Genomic DNA, 17291 nt, shown 5'->3' on the forward strand with positions numbered 1-17291 from the left:
TCCTATTTTGAACAAATTTACCAATTATCATACGAGTGAGTTGATTCCCATTAACATAGAAGAATGCAACCTGTTTTTAGATATTTTTGGTTGTGTTCTAGGATCCTTTCCCATCAAATACTTGAGATTCCTTTACACCATGATAAGTTGAAGAAGGAGGATTTACAACCTTTGATTGATGCTTTTCTAGGTAGAATGACTGGGTGGAGCGGAAAATAGTTGCCCTCTGCAGCCAAAAGAGAATTAATTAGATCTGTCCTTCCTAGTATTCCTATTTACCTTTTATCTTTCTTTAAATTTCCTAAATGGGCTTTGAAACTCATCAATACCTAGTTAGCTTATTGTTTGTGGAATGATGAAGAGGGAAACCATAAAATTCATCTAGCTAACCGGCCCTCTGTCTGCATGAAAAAGGAATTTGGAGGAATGGGTATTCCTAACCTGCAGTACCTCAATATTTATTTGTTGGGTTCTTGGATTAAGAGATATAACCAAGGTGAAGGAGCTTTGTGGAAGAAAGTGATAGATAGTAAATACAATACTAGAAATCCAAACATTCTATATTGTCATGATACTCACCCATCTACTTTCTGGAAAGGAGTGATGGGAGCTGGTGAAGTTGTACGTATTGGCTACAAGTGGAGAACTGAAAATGGTAGGAAGGTTAGATTTTGGGAGAGTATTTGGTTTGGTAATACTAATTTAGCTACACAGTTGTGGGACATATATTTTGTGTCAAACCAACAAACTAAAACTGTCTGGGAGGTTTGGGATGTAACTAACTCGCGATGTGATTTTTAGAAGAACTTTTTCTGATGAAATAATAGTGCAGTGGCAAGAGTTAGTTGCTATTGCTAATACTATTAATTTAATAGATGATGAGGATCAACTTATCCGGTCCTATGAAACACATGGAATTTACTCCTCTAAATCCATGTATTATTTAGTTAACTTTAGAGGTGTTACACCATTTTTCTTCACATGTTGTTTGCGACCTCAAAATCCCTCCTAGAGTTCAGGTAGTCCTTTGGTTATTTTCTCAAAATAAAATTATGACTAAAGATAACTTGAAACATAGAGGGATTCTAAAACCTCTTGAGTGCTCTTTCTATAAAGATTTTGAATGTGTGCACCACCTGTTTTTTGACTGCATAGTAGCTAAATGTATCTGGCAGTTGGTAGAGAGCTATTTTAAGTATAGGATTGATAGCACAAATGCTCCCTCGCTGTAGTCTGCTCTCCCTCCCCCTATCTCTTGCTACAGTAGAAGAGGCGAAAAGGGAGGAGCCCCGTTTCCCTCCGTCCACCGCCGCCGGCGAGGGCGCTGGCTCCCTCTCTCTTCTCTCGTCGCTCCGGCGGCGGGGGGAGAGTGGGGGAGCTCCAGCTCCTTTGGCCCGGCGTGTAGATAGGTTAGGGTTAGGCTTTGGGGGCGGCGTTGCCAGGATGGTGGCGGCGACGACGCTTTCCCTCAATAAGATCCACCACCTCCGGCCCCATCTCGATTTCTTCGAGGGGAGTGGTGGCGTAGTCTCCAGCCGTTCCTGCTGGACGGTGTGGCTAGGGTTTCCCAGGATGCGTCGGCGAGGCGGCGGCGGCGCCGCATCCAGGGGATTTTGTTCTCAAGCTTTGGCCCCGTCTCGATGGCGTTTCCTCCGGCGTCGTCGCGAAGCTTGGAGATCCTGCCCAGGAGTGAAGATGATGGCTGCCGTCCGTTGCTTTTGGCGGCGGCGTTGGCCTTCAGGAGAGGATGGCGGCTCGGGAGCAGGATGGTGGCTTGATGGTGGCAGGTTCGCCGGTTTTCCCCGAAGTGGTCGGCGTGTTACGGCGGACCTGGGGTCCGATCTGCAGCATGGGGAAGATCCCCGGTCGACGCTCCCCAACGCTCATGGCTCCTCCGTCTGCGAGGAGCTTCTCCTTCGATCCGTAAAGCCAGCAACGGCGATGGTGCTCGCTCGGATCCGGCGACGATTGGAGAAGACGATGGATGCAGGGTCCTCCAGGAGCTTTTCTTTATTTTTCCTTTGTTGCGGGGTCTTTCTGCATTTGTTCCTCGACGTGTATCCTTTCCAGTCTCTTCCTGAGGTTTCCGCGTGTGTGTGCTTGTTCTGTACGTTTTAATATATGAACGTGGTTACTTTCTCAAAAAAAAAAGTATAGGATTGATAAATCTGTTGATGTGGCAAGTAGATGGTTATGTAATAAGAGATACTTACAGTTTAATTTTATCTCATCTGCCATTCTGTGGGAGAATTGGAATTCTAGAAATAGTATAGTTTTTAGTAGATTGCCTTGGATGGATATGAAACAGGTGTGGAGGTTGATCCTGTTCTATCCGAGGCACTAGAAAGTTCCTTTCAAGGACCAAACCTGGAAGGAGGTGGAATTGTTTGCGGAAACTTTGCTGAATTTCCTCAAGTCACCCCTGGCACTGATGTCGAGCTGGAGTGCACCGGTTTTGACTGGATTTCATCCTGGGCTCCTGCTTCAAAACGCGCATGGTGGAAGGGCTTCCTTGGCTTATCTGAAGGAGCATCTAGAGGAAGACTCTTCGATCCATGTCGTGCTGGACTAGCCGCCTCTCTGGAGTATGAAAGAGTAGTTTGTGTCCCGGTGTAATGTAGTGTCATATGATGGTTTTTGGATAGTTTTGGCTAGGTGCTGGCGGGTTTTTTGTGGCGCTGATCTTTGGTAATTTGTTTAGTGTTATGGTGCCCATGTTGTGGGTGGTTGATCTAGCTTAAGACTTGTTTTAGATGTTGTTTGCTACTCTGATGGCCTGAACACTAGTTTCATTTATGATATAAATTGGAACTGGGGAGGTGTCTCCCTGTGAATCTAAAAAATCATGTCAATTAACTAAGTTTTTATAAAAAAAATCATTAACATGTAAAATATATAACTGATATCATTAGACACATCATGAAATATATATTTATATGATATCTATAGAATATCATATTTGTTGTTAGATTATTCTGAAAATTTGGTCAAACTAAATATGGCTTGACTTTTCAAAAGAAATGCATTGGGAGTTAGTTGGAAGAAAGCTCAAAACCTGAACATTAGGCATTGGAGGTCCCATGCACCGTCAGATCCTCTCTCTTCAACATTTGGAGAGTATGTGTTAGCTTGGTTCTCTCCAATCCCATACTTCATAGTACTACTTGTAAAACTCGAAAAAACTACAAGTTTAATATTTAATATTTAGAAAATATTCAAAATCATTTTTTGTAATCCAATGAAACTTTGAAAAACTTAATGAAACCTAGCAAAAATGTTCTTTGAAACAGATTGTTTCATGTGCATCATCATGTTTGAATTAGTTCCATTGGGTTTCAAAATAGATCACGGGGTTTCGTTATGTTCCCATAGTCAGGTTCCGAATTTTGTTGTGTCTATGGAAAATTTTATACATCTAGTAATATTGAATATATTTGGATAAATCTAAAATTTGGGGTTGGCAGCTTGGTGAAACTTGGTAGAATTTTATGAAACCAATTTTATTTTGAGATTTTGAAATTGATGGATTTTTTTTTCACGAGGTTTTATAAAGTTTCATCATGTTTCAAAATTCAATTTTTGAAACTTATCAGAATATATTGAAAACTGGTCTTATTTCAAGTCCTCGTCATTTGGAACACATAAAGATATATACAAATTTAAGAGTCCAATAAAATAGCATGAGATCAGAGGAGAGATAAAGCTAGGTGTGGCAGAGTGAATAGGAAAGGTATTTGCATGTGTGTCGGGCAATGTCACCCGGACATCTACACTACTTAAAAAGGAGGAACTGGTTCCTTATTCTGCCCACCTTTTCGTCGTCAACCAATACGTCGTCTGTTTCGGTCACCCCTTCGTCGGTCTCTTCCTCCGCGTCGCGAAATAAGGGCTCCGAAAATTCCGCCACCAAATCCTCCATTGATCGATCTTTCGCTCCCTGTCAACCATCGAAGCTCCACACCCACCCCATCTCATTCGCTTTCTGTTTCCATATCTCCCCGCCGCGGCGCCGCCATACATCCATGCCTCAGCCCTTCGCGCTGCTCCACAGTCCACACCCACCCCATAGTCGGACCAGCCTCAGGCCTCCGGCTCCACGACCCGCTTGTAGGAGCAGCAGCGTCCCTAGGCCAGCGAGCGAGCGACATCGATGGCCACCGCGGGCACACACGCATCGGATGGCCCGGTAGCCATAGAGTGCCGTCGTCGGATCTCCTACCTCTCTGGCGATGGAAAGGATCCAGGCCAACACTTCTGAATCCTGCTGACGCGAACGCGTGGGAAGGAGCTGCACAAATCCTCCGGCGACGATACCAAGTTCCTGCGAATCCAAGCTCGCTCCCAACAGCAAGGTGTGAGGCCATCTCATCCCCTTTTGTTCCTTTTTTTTGATCGATTCCTCTAACCTAATTGATCTTAGGCTCAATCTTTAGTTGTCTTTTCCCCTTCAAACGATCTTTGATGTCGTCTGATTTTTTTTTTTGGATGGATCTACCAAACTGGTTTGAGAAACGGAACTGGTCGCTTGCTTTTCGTTTTTCTGTGGTTGGAAAGTTCCGGTTGATGAATGGGTCAGTACTAATAAAGTGGCCCCTATAGGCAAAGGGGATGAATACAGTACAGATTTATGCTATCAGTTTTCTGATGTATGAGTTTGTTTACAACTAGCGACTTAACCTTTATCTCAATATGTTCAGGCTGCGCTTAGTATTGGATCCACAGGACCTACAAAATCTGAATACTACCCTATTTTGTTTATTGGGGTTACACAACTTCCAACTCCATGTGTATTTGTGCGATATGCCAATATGATGGTGATATGTGTACATTACTGAAGCTGCAAAGGTATGGTGCAATTCAGCTTGGGATTTTATTACAGTAAAAAAATGCTATTGTATTCAGCTTGGGATTTTGCAGTCTACCTGTGAATCTTTGTGGGAACATGAGTATTTAAATATATCGTGTTTGCAGGTAATGTTTTACCGCTGAATGAAAATGTTGTGCCGACAATAAAACAAACCTTCATATTGAGAATGAAAGGGTACTTTCTTTCTCTTAACTATTTCAATATTCTTTCAGAAACATCTTGAAAGAATAGCATATGTATTTACTTTTGAGTTCTTGATTCACAATATCAAATCTATATTTCCACTTTTTCGTTGTCACTACTGCTTTTACTAAACCCCCCACTGTTGACAATACGTAGTACTGGTAGGGATGTGAATAATGTTTTACAATTACAACAGTTGGTGCTACTAATTGGATCTATCTCTTACACTTACATTGCTATTACATCTGTTCCAAAATGTAATTAGCATTCTAAAATGACATACATTTTGTAACGAGTGTAGTACTTGTTACTGTTGTGCTACATCTCAAGAGCCAGTTATGATGTCGATCCCGCCATTTCCAGACAGTGGGTTTTTAACATGGGATCGACCGATTGAATTTAGTCATCATGTTGAAAGCACATTTATCCAAGACAATGGAGGATGAAAACAGTCTCTTCAGATTATTATCTCTACTACTTAAAAAGACTAAACATGTTCTCTATTCTCCCACTACATCAAGCCCTTTCGTCATCGCTCCCACCGCGTTTCGCCCGCGGACGCGCCCTTTGCTCTAGCCCCTACTCCCCCCCCCCCCCCCCGCACCTCACCCCCGCATCCGACGCCCCTCCGACCTCCTCCAACGCCTCCTCACACCGGCAGCCGGATCCTGTCGTCACCGCCTCCATTGCATTGATCCTGTCCTCCACCGCTCGTCTCGGGGGCATGGAGGCTAGGCGTACTACCCAGACCATGAACAAGAACAAACGCACGGATACGCGGAACGAGGCATAGGTCCCCGAGATCATGGATGGAAGCCCAGATCCGAATTCCCCTCTTGATATCATGGGGTAATATTCTGGAATAAGATTCGTGGTGCTTAAATAGGAGACTCCACTGGAAGTTAGACTTAACTTTATCTACTCTGGGATGGGTTATGGTTTAGTAGAGGGGATTGTTCAATTTTTGTGCGAGAAGCATCAGAATCATGGTATGGCCAAGCTCATCGACTCTGTCCTCGACATGGTCTGCAAGCGCAAGGAGACCAAGAACTCCGACTGCCTCCAATGTATTAAACATGGTGCCATGTTTATTTGTACTCTGAATAGTAATGCACCTGTATGACTCGGTTTAGAACTACAAGAGGTGAAATCAATGGATTTTAGTACAAGGATAGGAGTATATTATAGAAAATACTAATTTTCAGTAATAAGTTACAGCTAGGTATTGACACATTAAGTAGGACCTACTTTGATTGCACACTACCTTGACCATTCCAGTGACATTGTAGCTTTATCTGATGGTTTACTTTGATTGCACACTAACTGATGACCTTTTCTTTACTATTGAGCGTGAACAGGGAGGGGCCATCGTCAGTGCTGGCCATGCGGCGGCAGCAAGTACAAGGCAAGGTCGCTTGAAGAGAGTGGAGGAAGAGGACAAGGATTCAGAGTAATGCGTAAGTGCATTACATTTGGCAAACTTCTTACTTAAGAAGATGAACGAACTATGCACTGTATTACCTTTCGCAGACTTCTCAGTTCTCAGTTAACAAGAAAATGGCTGACACTGACAGTGAGGACATACAACTGCTTGTATGTGATAGTGGCACTGGAATGGTCAAGGTTAAAAATCTTTCTCGCAGTTGTTTCATAATCGTTTACTGCATTTGTTAACATGTTATGTATTCTGGTTTCACTGCTTGCCAAAACCTCACGCAAAGTATGATGGTTCACTATGGTCATTATATTTAGACATTTGTATGCATTATATAGAAAGCATCAGCCAAACGTTAGATACTTGGCATGAAAACTAGCATTAGTTCTCTATCCATTCAAGTTGGAAACAATTGTGTTGTGGAATCATTGACCTTTATTGCATCTTAATGAAAAAGTATGAGCATCTAATTTATGAGCCCCCTTACCAAAAAATATATGAGGCATATATATGTAAAGGTGCAGGTAATTTACTCGGAGATGTCATAATAATCTATATGAAGCACTTTATACACTTATCGTTTACAAGAGGAAAACATGTTGAGAAATCTCATTATTCCTCAAGTTTGACAATAGTAACTTAGTAAATTGGAAGAGCTTTGTGCCTACAGGGTATTCTGAATTCATTATTGAATGAAGATTTAATTGGAAGAATGCGGACATGAAGAAAGGAATTATTGGGATTCATTATTCATATATGTAAGTATAGTGGTATGGAGTGCCATTTTATATTGAGTCTATATATCTCGATGCAATATGCTTGTTCAGACTTACATTAAAAGTCATATAGTTATGGATTCGACCTCACTTATTTTTTGCTAGCCAGTATAATAAGCTTGTACAGACATTAATGGATGTGTATTGAAGTTCTGTTCCTTTTAATTCAGTTATACTGAACACATCAACTCTGTTGCTGCTAGGCCTTGGTATTTTAGGTTCCCTCCAATTAGCCTGAATATTTTCGAGGATAAGCACTTTTGAGGAATTGTGAAGTACTTCGGTATAGTTGTGAATTAAGATTTTTTAGATCTTGAGTTTAATTAGTATCCATGAGCAGTTATAGGACCAACATAGATGCAGATTTTCAATTATTCGGCCACGTTAATATGTTAGATTTCTGACCTATAAGTATCTTCTTTTGGTTCATCGACATGCGCATCGTTACCTGATTTATGCTTTACTCTCCATTGGTGTAGATTAATCAAGTATGGGAACACAACCTTAGCCTTTGCCATGCAAATCCTGGTAAGAACATTCTGCAGGAGCAGAGTTGAAAGAATGTGCTATTGGTAAAATTACAGTACAGTATCTTGTAGGTTATTTTAGCATGAGTTCTGAACTTTTGATTTGTAGTATAGCCGTTGTTCCATCTGTTTCTTTTAACATTGATAAATAGCAATTGTCTTACTCATGCTGCGGCAATTTTTTTGCCCCAGGTTGTTGATCATATAGCATGCACTCAGTCCCACATTATATACTGTGCCTTCTTTGTCATTAGCAAAGTTTTCTCCCTCCACGATCATCCAATATATCTCATGTGCTGCCTTGCTTGCTCCTCAGTCCCTCTTTGGCATTAGCAAAGTTTTGTTCTCTCTTGTAGCTGCTCAATCTTCTAGAAATAAAAATATTCAATGGCGCTGAAGAGAATATGAGGTGAAGGAAAATGTGGTGTGATAATTATTCTGACCATTCAGAGATAATTGCGTTGCTAAGATCTCTCTCTCTCCTATGAAAAATATACAACTACATTTTGTTTTGTTTTGAGTGGTTGCTAATTCTTCTGCTAGATTGGCCGCTGCTTCCTCACCACGCACGAAGCCAGCGCAGACCCGCCTGCTCCATCAAGCTCTGTATTTCAAACCAATCTTGCAAACTTTTGTGCACATCTTAGATTGCTTTTCATGTTTTAATGGTTGGAAGTCAGTACTACTAATATGAACCTTGCAGGCAAACGAGATGAATCTGTCTAAATGACCTTTCATCAGTTTGTTCGTCAATAACTGAAGTCAATACTCCCATATACAATCTCTTATTGTGGATGCTGATGATGATGAAGAAGAAGACCTTTGTTCTCCACCTTCAGATGAAAGAGCATTCTTTGTACCAGAGACTACTGTCGTTCAACTCTCTGAGGTACTAATATATTCATTTGAATTAGTGCTGAAGAGCTGTCTAATTAGCTTCCGTTATTATTAGCAGCCTGAAGTGCTAATAAGTGAGTCAGTGAGTATGGAAGTTCTCATTGAAGTTCTTTGCACCCCTAATTAGCAGCCTGAAGTTCTTTGACGAAATGGGTGAAGACGGAAGTGAGTACAACTACCTAGATTGCTCAGTTTTCCCTTGCTTATTGCATTCCGTAAATTATATGATAATTAACATTATATTTTGATAAAATTGAGAAATAACAATGATGCATGCGTTCGAAACAAGAGGTAAAATAATAGCAGAACACTAAACAATTAAAATGTTGCAAAACCAGAACTTACTCACCATGTTGAAAGAGATCTGATCGGGATGCTAGAATTTGAACCTGGCAAGAGCCATCGATGAGGAAAACAAACCAAAAAAAAACAAATTCAAATTTGGAAGCCAAGCCCCATGGTACGATCAGCAAGCAATCCATACTCTCGAGTTCTTTTTCGATTTTTGAGACGAACCAAAGCAGCTCCTCAGCAGAAAGCAAGGCTCCATTCACATCCTTCATATGTTTGTATAGTAATCTTATTGGTCTATAGTTTTCTGAAATTAATTTATGTTAGTGCCTCCAATGTGTTTGAAAACAGTCATTACTTCTATATGTCATTGGCATGCCTTATGTTCACTCAAAATTCCATCAAAGAAACTTCTCTGCATAAAGTTTTATCTTGTTTAAACATAGCATCGACTCCTCTATTCAGAACAATAAGAGAAGTGAATAACACAATAACTATATGGAACGAAAGAGGAGGGAGTTAGACTCACCATGTGTTCAGTTCTATTATAGTTTTTATTCAAAAAAAATTGTTACATTGTCTCCTATACATTTGGAAAATAACTTTTTATATTACTTATTAATAGGGCTTTCATTCAATTAAAAATTTAAAATCCAAACAAATAAAACTTTCCTGCATAACCTCTTACCCTATTTAAACATGGCATAGACTCATTCAGTCTTATAAACAGTTTTCGAGTGAACAATATAAGTTAACAATATAAGAGAAGTGATTGATAACTTTCTAAAAGGAATGATATGTGAAAGATGCCAATATGATACATGTGTGTAGCTGAGGAAATGGTTGTACGACTCCAAAATGATAATTACACAATATTAGTATTCTATTCCCTTATTTGTGATAACTCTTATTGATGGTGGTCTTGCGCAGCAAGTGGTCACGAGTATGCACCTATAACTATATGAGTAGCCACACAAAGAACTTGGTTTGGACAGTGAACATTTCCAAGACAACATCAACATGAAATGATCTGAGCTTAAGAGCCAAGACAACATTAACATGAAATGATCTGAGCTTAAGAAATCAGGGAAACCTAGAGGCTGATCTGCAGGGTTGCTAGCTCGCCTTGCTGGTGGCGGCTCTCCTACGATAGCTTGGATATCTTCACATAAATTATTTCTATATATTGTGGCAACCAAAGATACTTTAAGCCCCGTGGCAACGCACGGGCATTTGTACTAGTAATAGGAAAGATCCCGTGCACACTACAAATGCATTTGTCCTGAACATTAGAGCACATTCAGCCGTTTGAGGCCCTAGGATCCTAGACGTAACTACCGTCGAATTGGATGAAAATAGGGCGTGGGTACCAGTTTTCCAGTCGCTCCTCATCATTCGCTCAACTGCGGCGTTAATTATGAATAATCGTCTTCCCGCTACACAAAAGCATCGCCCAAATAGTTCGATGATCAGATCAGCCACATAACGATGATCTAAAAGAAACTAGAGGATAACAGGGACATCGACAGTCCCTTCCAGTAGCTTGTCTACCGCGGAGTCGGGCGGCGATGCATCCTTTGGCCGCCGGAGTCGCAGCGGCGGGAGTGGACGTCGAAGGAAAGGAGGAAGCCCTCGACAGAGGGGGTCGGAGGATGTCTTGGCGATGACTGTCGTACCAAGCCCTCGTCTCCTCGTCCATCTTGCCTTCGTTGCCGCCAATCAGGAACGCTAGGTCGGTGTTCCTCTTCTTCACCGTGGCGGTTGTCTTCAGCAAGGCGATCCAGACGCCTTGGTTGGCGAGCATCTCCTTCCACCCGGCGTCGTACTTGTGGTCCCTCCCGGTGGCATGCGCCCTCGCATCGGCCCAACACTTGTCGAATGACGCCTGCAACCTTTCGGCAGGATTGCCCGCCTTCTTCAGCTCTTTGAGCTTCTTCTGGCCGAGCTCGGGGCGGCCCGCCGACATGGCAGGGGCTAGAGTGGGGGGTTGTACTGCTCGTCATTGTTCTTCGCGAGGTTCCGGCGTACGTCCGTCCACTTCTTGCAATTGTCGATGCGGGAGAAGACGTTGAGGTACTTGAACGTCAGGCCGGTGTCGTCGCGGTACATGTCGAAAGCACGGTGCATCTGCAAGAGAACCGGCGAAATAAGATTAAACCTAGGCGATCCATGATCGAGGGATGGCACGACGAATCAGCTCACCTTCTGCTCGAAGTCGGCGCCGCTCTCTGGGCGAGATTCGATCTCCTCCTGTATGCCGTGCAACTTGCTACACGCCGTCTGGATGATCCTCCAATGGGTTCCCATGGCCTTGTCACCACGCACCATCACCATCTTGTTGAAGTAGGGATCGATGATCTTGTGTTCGTCGAATGCCAACTTGACCCGCTGAGGTTGGAAAAAGCGCTAGGCGTAAGCGAGGCGATTGCCATTTTCCTAGTGCCTAGGCATGCTTAAGAAGCCTAGGCGCAGCCTAGGCGGTCATCGTTTATACCATCAAGTATGTATATGTGTTATTATATGTGAATAAACATTAATTTAGAGCATGCAAATGTGTAAATTTCTAATAACTACCTTGAAAATAATGCCCATATAACTCGATCGTGAAGTATTGCATGATTTCTTATTGTGGAAGACAATTTCTTCGTTACACTGCCTAGACTTCCGCTTATGCCCTAGGCGAGGCGTTTGTCCATCTTCTAGTGCCTAAGCGTGCCTAAGCGGTGCCTAAGCGTCGCCTTGTCCAACAGAATATGTCTCATAGTTCTGATTGGCGCCGGTAATGCCGTTCATGGAGACAATATTCCATGCTTTGGCGAGGAACTTCTCTTCTTTCCCCGTCCATTTGATCCACGGCTCGGTAGGCAGCGAGTTCTTCTTCCTTTTCTTCTTTTCCTTCCTCGTCACCGTAGGATCAAGCACGTCCTCATCCTTGCCATTGGCCTGTTCTTCTTCTTCATCGACGGCTTGGCACCCCGCGACACGATCGCTGGCGTTGCTCTGGTCTCCTCTTGCGTGAAGAAACCCGGGATCGACGCGGCGGCCATGGAGCCCGACGTGATCATCTCGTGGATCACACCATCGTTCGGTAGCGGTATCCCACCCAACGACGCGCACGCGCTGTTCCCGGGGTTGGAGAAGGAGAGTGGCCCTCAGCGCAGGGCAGATGCCCTCGTACGCTCCCTAGTGGTACCGTCGTAATCTGGTGCCTTCGCTAACCTTGACAGATGTGTGGATTGGGCGTAGCTCTCGTGGAACATGGCAGGTGACGCCGGCGAGAAGGTCGAAGGCAAGCCGGTTGTACCTTCGATTGGCCATGAACCGGGGAATAGGCCGACACGCGGCTGTCCCATGCTCATGGCCATGGAGACCTGCCTCGGTTGTTCATCCACCGCCGCTGCCCTCTTCGCCGGGAGCTTCATCTTCCTCTCCGCCCTTCAACGAGTTTTGGTCTGGCGCCGCTCGACATCTGCCACCCACCTTGCGTTTGACCAACCCGACGGCCTCTCTTTTGGCGCCTGTGGCTTCCTCGCCTTCGGCGTGCCGTCATAGCTGCAACTGTGGGGAATGGCGGTAGCTATTCCAAAATTTGGCGGGGAGAATGGGGATAGGCGGCGCAATGGAGGGAAAACGAAACAAAATGGAGGGAACTAGCCTTCCTGTGGCCGACATCGCGGGCCCGCTCGACGTTTCGCGTGCATTCGTTTCGTCCGAACTCCCCGAGCGCGCCTCGGCGGACCAGGATGGCATGGACTCTCCAGATGGACTAAGGGCCTTTTTCAGAGAAAAAACGAAAAACCGGGGACGCGGCTGGGCCAAATAACGCCGTCCAGGTGGAAAAAAGGGGTGCCGGAAGCCTCGTAGGGGAGATGGCTGGAGGTGCTCTTAGAACATCACTAGCCGATCCCTCAAATTTTTAAGGAGAATCCGGGCCCCTATTTTTTTTAGACTAGTATATTTGTTAATATAGTTGCCGATTCTTCATGTCTAACTCATCATTTGAAACTAATTCATTCATATTTGGTTCAAACTAGTACATTAAACTACAACTGGAATGGGAGTTTGGAGTGTTTTTCATCATGATGATAGTATTAAGCATTTTTTTCTGGTGTGAAAGTTAGCATGTTTAGCCATGTAGCTTCTAATTTGTATCTGCTACGTTATGTTGTAAACTTTTTTGGTAACTGATTCCGTGAAATTGATCAGAAGTTTAGAATTCTTATAGGGCGGGAGCGCTTGCCATAATATGCTTGCTTTGAATATATAGGAATGATATGGTTCTCAAATTATTTTCCTTAGATTATCTGATTTTGTACCTATTTTATCCCTTCCTGGTTGCCCCTATAACAAGTGCATAACCGAGAACTGTTTAATGAGGCGTGTCTCACATGGATAGAATCGTAATTTACGGATTGGTCCTCATTAGGCGTTGTACGAGCTCTATATAATTCTTGTACTAACCCTTTTCCGTTTTCCTTTTGTTGGTTCGAATGTGTGCATCTTACCTATGCAGATGCGAGATATAAGTGTTAGATTATTAGGCAATTTCCGTGTGAGTTTAATTACCGAAAGCAACATTACAGATGCACAAGCATACTTAACCATACTCATCAGACTAAGCACATGCATCAGATCTGAACATGGAACAAGTAGCAGTGCAAGGTATGAGAGGAAAAGCATGTACATCGCGACCGGGAAGGTCGCACCAGCAGCAGCACCACCACCACCATGGGTATTGTTGATGTCGCCCATGGTGTAGTCGGATCTGTCGATGAAGCAGCCGGGTCGTCGAAGAAGAGGACGAACAGTAGCGAGCAGTCGCGCCGAGACGCTCCCCAAAAACCTTATCGCCCGTTTCCCGGTGGAGGATCTCAACGGACGGAGTTTCGGAGGCCTGCTCTCCCGGACGGCTGTGCACGCAATCGCCGGGATGGGGAAGACTAGAGAGTAGCGCAGCAAAAGGAACTTCTCGAGAGAGATGAACTAGAGAGTTCTGAGAACTGTATATTTCTCTAGATCTGATCTGTCTCCTTGTATAGCCTGGGAAGCCGACCCGACCCGACCGCGTTGACACGCGTAGGAAGCCAGGGACACGCGGCGAACATGCACATGCAGGTCGACACGTACCCAACACAGTTGGTGCACCAAGCAAAAAGTTTAGGCTTCCTTGAGTGTGTCTCGAACTCGAACTCGAGTCACGAAACGCGACGTGCGTGCGTGACGAGGCGCGGCGGGGCGGGCGGAGGAGGAGGAGTGCGCGAGGGCTCTTTCTCTTCTCACTCACTTGGAATGACTAGAACAGCAGCCCTTATATACCACTCCAACTCTCTCCCAACTAGCAATGTGGGACTAAACATTGTCCCCCAAGGCTGTCCCAAGCTGCCAACGTGATGGGCCTTGAGATTTCAGGAATTGTAGACTATATGGGCTGCCTTACTGGGCTGCAGCCCATCTACATTCAACAATCCCCCACCAGATCTCATATGCACATCAGATGACACATTAGTTCCATTCACTGTTTAATATACATGCACTTCAGTGGAGACTGTTAAGTTGAACTTCCACTTAGGCAAGGTGCTACGCTTGACTACAACTGAACAATGGACTATGCCTTGAATTGTCAGTCTTTGTGCAGCAAGTTTCGCTCAATGCCGGCACGGTACTAGGCTGCCATAGCCTTCCCCTCGGGTGGAGCTTATAAGTCATACTCCTCGACCTTTCATGAGCTTACTAGAGATTCACCCAAATCTCCCACACTATGACCAGTAGTGTCACTCATATAGGTGTGTTCTTCAAAAGATCGCCCTGTAGGACAGCGTCTTCGCTCATCAAGAGCCGCTCAGAACACATTAAGACATTGTCAACCTGCCTTACAGTCTATGAGAGAATTGCATCTGCAGCGGAGTGGGAGTATTAAATTTTCTCTCAACTCAGTTACTCCGGTTTGTTTTCCCAGGTCCTACTTCACGGAATTTCCGATCACATAGGTTGGGTTACCCCCTCGGCAACTCAAGTGGGTCTCAAACCCATCTCCATCGATGCAAGGTCTATCATATTTCTTGATAGTCCTTTTGTGAAAGGATCTGCCAGATTTTTAGCACTTTGGACATAGTCCAATGCTATCACTCCGGAGTTCTTCAGTTTTCTGACAGACTTCAATCTCCTCTTGATATGTTTGGAACTTTTCATATTATCCTTAGAACTTTTCACTTTGACAATCACAGTTTGATTATCACAGTTCATGAGGATGGCCGGTATTGGTTTTTCAACCATAGGCAAGTCCATCAAGAGCTCACGAAGCCATTCCGCTTCGACAGTAGCTGTATCTAATGCTGTGAGTTCTGATTCCATAGTTGACCTCGTTAAGATGGTCTACTTGCAAGACTTCCAGGAAACAGCGCCACCACCAAGAGTGAAAACATATCCACTTGTGGCCTTCATTTTAGCATCAGAAATCCAATTGGAGTCACTATACCCTTCAAGTCCTCTTGGATACCCGGTATAATGAATTCCATAACTCATGGTTCCCTTTAGATAGCGCAACACTCTCTCAAGAGCATGCCAATGATCATCTCCCGGGTTGGCCACAAATCGGCTAAGTTTGCATACAGCAAACGAGATATCAGGTCTCGTAGCGCAAGCTAAATACATGAGTGAACCAATGATTTGAGAGTATCTCAATTGATCTCTAGTTGCCTTCTCATTCTTTCGAAGCAAGACACTAGGATCATAAGGTGTGAGAGAAGATTTGCAATCAGCATAGCCAAATCTGCTCAACACCTTCTCAACATAATGAGATTGCACAAGTGTAATCCCATTATTCCCATCTCTCAATAACTTGATGTTCAATATAACATCAGCTTCTCCAAGATCTTTCATCTCGAAACACTGAGATAAGAAGGTTTTTACCTCCTGAATCACTTTGAGACTTGTCCCAAAAATTAGTATGTCATCCACATACAAGCATAGGGCAACTCCCTCACCCCCACCATGGCGGTAGTACACACATTTGTCGGCTTCATTGACAACAAAGCCCACAGATGTCAAAGTTCTTTCAAACTTCTCATGCCATTGTTTGGGTGCTTGTTTAAGTCCATACAAAGATTTCTTTAATTTACACACCTTTCTTTCTTGACCTTGTAGTACAAAACCATCAGGCTGTTCCATGTAAATTTCCTCGTCCAACTCTCCATTTAGGAAAGCCGTCTTAACGTCCATTTGATGAATGAGAAGACCGTGTGAGGCAGCCAATGACAGTAGTACTCGGATGGTGGTTGATACGTCTCCGACGTATCGATAATTTCTTATGTTCCATGCCACATTATTGATGTTATCTACATATTTTATGCACACTTTATGTCATATTCGTGCATTTTCTGGAACTAACCTATTAACAAGATGCCGAAGTGCCAGTTGCTGTTTTCTGCTGTTTTTGGTTTCAGAAATCCTAGTAAGGAAATATTCTCGGAATTGGACGAAATCAAAGCCCAGGGGCCTATTTTTTCCACGAAGCTTCCAGAAGTCCGAAGACGAAACGAAGAGGGGCCACGGGGTGGCCAAACCCTAGGGCGGCGCGGCCCCACCCCTGGCCGCGCCGGCCTATGGTCTGGGCCCCCCGTGCCGCCTCTTGACTTGCCCTTCCGCCTACTTAAAGCCTCCGTGACGAAACCCCCAGTACCGAGAGCCACGATACGGAAAACCTTCCAGAGACGCCGCCAACGCCGATCCCATCTCGGGGGATCCAGGAGATCGCCTCCGGCACCCTGCCGGAGAGGGGAATCATCTCCCGGAGGACTCTACGCCGCCATGGTCGCCTCCGGTGTGATGTGTGAGTAGTCTACCCCTGGACTATGGGTCCATAGCAGTAGCTAGATGGTTGTCTTCTCCCCATTGTGCTATCATTGTCGGATCTTGTGAGCTGCCTAACATGATCAAGATCATCTATCTGTAATTCTATATGTTGCGTTTGTTGGGATCCGATGAATAGAGAATACTTGTTATGTTGATTATCAAAGTTATATCTACGTGTTGTTTATGATCTTGCATGCTTTCCGTTACTAGTAGATGCTCTGGCCAAGTAGATGCTTGTAACTCCAAGAGGGAGTACTTATGCTCGATAGTGGGTTCATGCCTGCATTGACACCTGGGACAGTGACAGAAAGTTCTAAGGTTGTGTTGTGCTGTTGCCACTAGGGATAAAACATTGATGCTATGTCTAAGGATGTAGTTGTTGATTACATTACGCACCATACTTAATGCAATTGTCTGTTGCTTTGCAACTTAATACTGGAGGGGGTTCGGATGATAACCTGAAG

General features: G+C 44.1%; 1 long non-coding RNA gene across 3 annotated transcripts; it reads left to right on the top strand.

The window, feature by feature from the left end:
* Positions 1–3828: 3828 nt before the first annotated feature.
* Positions 3829–16815, top strand: LOC127325674 (uncharacterized). 3 transcript variants are annotated; one of them, XR_007867342.2, is made up of 10 exons: positions 3829–4352; positions 4698–4845; positions 4972–5041; positions 6409–6507; positions 6581–6673; positions 7156–7243; positions 7741–7789; positions 8332–8677; positions 8744–8850; positions 9907–16815. It is a non-coding gene; the product is annotated as an uncharacterized lncRNA (long non-coding RNA). The 3 variants fall into 3 exon arrangements; XR_007867343.2 differs by having other exon boundaries at positions 8741–16815; XR_007867341.2 differs by having other exon boundaries at positions 8744–16815.
* Positions 16816–17291: the final 476 nt, after the last annotated feature.

This window comes from Lolium perenne, chromosome 4 (genome assembly GCF_019359855.2).
Source record: "Lolium perenne isolate Kyuss_39 chromosome 4, Kyuss_2.0, whole genome shotgun sequence".
In the NCBI taxonomy this organism is placed as follows: domain Eukaryota; kingdom Viridiplantae; phylum Streptophyta; class Magnoliopsida; order Poales; family Poaceae; genus Lolium; species Lolium perenne.